The sequence below is a fragment of the Amblyomma americanum genome, chromosome 1, assembly GCF_052857255.1.
Source record: "Amblyomma americanum isolate KBUSLIRL-KWMA chromosome 1, ASM5285725v1, whole genome shotgun sequence".
NCBI lineage: Eukaryota > Metazoa > Arthropoda > Arachnida > Ixodida > Ixodidae > Amblyomma > Amblyomma americanum.
In genome coordinates this window covers 471,929,269-471,933,433 of record NC_135497.1, presented here as the reverse complement: position 1 = coordinate 471,933,433, position 4,165 = coordinate 471,929,269, and the positions used below count along the sequence as shown (strand labels likewise).

Sequence of the window (4,165 nt, the reverse complement as noted above, 5' to 3'; positions counted from 1 at the left end):
ATGGCCATCGTAGATAGTTGCTATAAGTGCGTCCTCATCGATGTTGGTGCGAAGGCCGCCAGAGCGATGGTGGCGTCCTCAAGAATTCAGACATTAGAGAAGCTCTGTTTGCTGGCCAGCTTGGTCTTCCACTGGGCTCCCAGCTACCCGGAACAGGAAAGATTGCTCCATACGCCTTCATTGGAGACGAGGCTTTCCTGCTGCGGACGGATTTCATGCGGCAATTTTCTGCTAAGCAGCTTCAGGATGAGAAGAGAATTTTCAATTATAGGCTTAGTAGAGCAAGGTATGTAATCTCATTTGTTTTGGATGATGTCAATTGAATATGTTCTAGATGTGTGCAGTAATGTTGCAGGCATCAAGAAACAGTGCATAATTTTTTTTATGAAGCAATCTTAAAAATGGCTTGTGAGAACTGAGTCTTTTCCTGTCATAAATATCTATGGGAGTAGGCAGATTGCCTGCAGTAGTAAACAAATTGCTACTTAATCTTATGCTTTTGATAATGTGCGTTCCTGACATTGTGCACTGTGTGTTTGCACGATATGTGCCTAATTTGAACGGTAGAACTGCTGAACATTCTCTTCATGTTCTCACAAAAGTGCTGAGTGCAGGCATTGCGTGAGGAATGTAATTCCGGGGAGACAAAAATGCAAAAGACAAGGCAATATATATGCAAAGATGAGTGCATCAAGATAAGGAGACTCTATGGCATGCATCTGTGCTGGAAGAGAAGAACGGCTATAAAAAAAGGGCTTCATAGTTTTATTTTTTTGGAAAACGCGACTTGTATTGTGTGGGGTCACATAACTGCATATTGTTTCATTATTTGCTGTTATTAAAAATAGCGGAAACGTGCAAATATATACGTATACCTGATAGTATAATGCCTGCTGTCTGCGAACAGTACAGGTGTGATGTATGCCCCACCCTATTGTACAGCAGCTACTGTGCGTGTACAGCTGGCATGCTGTAAGCTGGTATACATTTACATTAGTACACCTCCGCTGTGTTTAAAACATTCCAATCTCGCCATCAGTTTGAATCTATGTCACTGGTACATGCACTTTCGTATGTTTTTCTTTCCTCTTTCAATCTGAGGCAATGTTCTTTAAACAGGAGATGTGCAGAAAATGCATTTGGCATAACTGCTGCTAGGTGGAGAATTCTGTTAAGAACAATCAACCTTCACGCAAAGAACGTGGACTACGTAGTCAAGGCAACCTGCATCCTCCACAACTTTATTCTTTCTTCAATTCCCAAGTTAATGGGAATGCGGATAAAGAGGACAACTTGGGCAATGTAGTGCAAGGACGATGGCGCCAAAGTCTGCAATCTGTACCACTGGACGGGCAAGAGCCCAGATACTTTCCTTTTGAAAGTACTCATGCCCGGAAATTCCCGTGCGAAGCTTCCGATGCCAGAAACTTGTTCCTGGCATATTTCTGCAGCCCTTCTGGTGAGGTACCATGGCAGTGGAGCCAGCCTGGAGTTTCCAAGGCTACCTGCCTCAAGAGCCTTAGTGGCCAGCTGCTTCTTCCTCTACTGTGATGGTATGTTGTGCAATATAACATGTGCCGTAAATTTCAGTACTGTTTTGAGAACCTACATTGATTACCATTATAACCCTAGGCCACACCCATGATGATTTTGGTTTTTGGGGTTTGCAATTGCCAGTAAGGGGCACAAAGAAAAAGTTGAGGTTGGTGTGTATACACCTCGCGGTTGTCCCAAACCACTGTCACTGAAAACTGCTTTTCTAAGGCAGAAAATTTAAAAAACACAATGTAGTGCAGTTGTGGCCCATCAATACGCCGCCCGATAATATGGACAAATAGAACTATCGCCAAGTTTTCTGCGGAATGAATTTTGTCATTATCTTATTTATGCCTTGTTAATGTGGAAACAAGGAACCGGTTGAAAAAGCCTGGGATATGGGGCCTATGTACTGCTAACACATCAATATAGACAGTAGCGCCCTCCAGAAATCCCCCCTCTCCCCCTGCAAGCTGGAAAATTACTTTGGGCCCCTCCCGAAAAAAATTCCTGGCTACATGCCTGGTCTGAACAGACCAAAAGTGATATTTTCTTGCCTATATTTTAAGTGCAGCCCACCGTCTAAACACAGTGCAAATGCGTTAGTGATGCCTTTTTTTTGGTTTCATGCTTTACTACGACAAGGGGCACAGTAGATGTGCTTAAGAATAATTGTATTGCATTATTGGATGACAAACTCTGCAGCTTGTACTCCATTGAAAGCTGTATACGGCAGCTGTCAGCTGACTGAGGACAGCCATGTACTTACATTTTATGGGATGTAAATAGTCGAAGCAAAAGACACGCCATTAAGCCATGGTGTGCCGTCACGCACATCATTGACACTAGGCAAATCAAACTGCACATTAGTTTGAATATGATGGCGACCAGGATAGTGCCCTTCTAGCTCCTGATATTTTGTTCAACTTCATCTTCAGTGCCCACAAATATGTACAGAACCAGGCCTAAGTCAAACTATGAATACTTTTTCTTCAAGGTTATTTATTACGGACGATTCGCATTATGGGCAGTTTTGGCGGAAACCAAGGTGTCCGCATAAACAAGGGGCGACTGTTATGTCAGAGGCAAATGAAACACAGAAAAGGTAGTCGAACAAAAGACAGCAAAACGAGATTTCAGGTGAAGAAGCTTGAACAATAAACTACTCGAGTTTTACTTCTGTCGTGTAACAATCACAACCTGGAAGTGTTTATGGAGCCTACCTCTGTTTCTTCTGCACCATCTAATATTGTTTAGTTGCTGTGTTTGGATTACACTTGTTCGCACTTCGCTTCACATAGATAGTATGCATGCGTCACGAATATAAGCCATTTTGCTAGCAAACCTTGTGATGACATGCCAAGGTTAGGTGATCATTATTTTTCTCTCAATCCTAACATCACATCTTTGAATTAAATTTTTAGAAAACAGGGTTCCCTTTAAAAAAAAATATTTTATGTGCCAAAAAAAACGTGAACATTACCACAAATTCGCACAAAAACGCAAACTTAACGGACCTGTAATCAGTGTTTCTTTCTTTATATTCCCAACTTTTGACACATTACATCAACTGGTTTAGGTATGTAGAAAGGATGACTATGCAGTGCAACTGGCTTGGCCGTAATTTTTTTGCACCCTGCATACAAGTTAAATTTAAATTAAGTACACTCCATGCATGCAGACCAGAAAAAATTATCATAAATGCTCCAAGATGCACTGTTTGCATCACTGATGCAGTTTTTTATTTACTGATGGCAAAGCAAGTTGTCCGGAGGGTGGGTTTTTGTTTTGTTTTTTCACCCAGCTTAGAGAATGATTTTGTAGTTTTCATTTAACCTAATGTCATCCTCATGTGACCTATCTTGCACAACAGATATGCATACTCTGTAAGATTAAAATTATGAAACATGAAATTATGGAGATCATTTCATGTAGGAGACAAGCTGGGTTTATTCGGCAAATTCTTGCAATACCTGCACAACTCTCAGCTGCATCTCTATCCTCCTTTCTGGTTTAACTCTCCTCATGTGGTGCACCAATGACATAGCGAAATGTTCATCCACATCATGTGGTGTATTATTTCTAATTTGTGCTGAAACCTGTTCCAGCTCTTCACGGAAAGACTCATGTTTTCTTTTGTTCTGTAGTGGCCTGGCTTCTGGTGGAGGAGGTGGTGGTGTTAGCGACGGCGGCTCGCCCAGCAAGCTCTGGTTATCTGGCGCGACAGCCATATCCGTGGCTGTCCGCTGTTCAGCGGTAAAGGCTCCTCCTGCCTGGCCCTGGCTGTTCTCACTTGGTGGAATCGACACAGGCTCCATGTCACAGTAGCCTGTGACAATTTTCTGAAGCAGAACCTGTGCTGTAATGTTGCCGGATGTTCTGTTTTATGCATAGTAAAATAAAACAGTACAAGACATGTGCATTCAGAATTCTGATGAGATGTGCTACATTTGTGTTGTTCAGCAAATTAAAAGAAGCCCAACGACTTAACCTGCTTTTTATACGCAAGGAAGAACTATTGTTGGCAAGAATACTCCAGGCATTCCCCCTGAGGCATTCCCCATGCCATGGTAAGTGTAATGTGAAAGAAATGTAAATAAGCTGCCGTAGCCAATCCCCATACTGGTTT

General features: G+C 42.2%; 1 pseudogene; it reads left to right on the top strand.

Moving 5' to 3' along the window:
* LOC144126283 (uncharacterized) lies at window positions 1-3,864 on the top strand (annotated as a pseudogene).
* The last annotated feature ends 301 nt before the right edge of the window (window positions 3,865-4,165 follow it).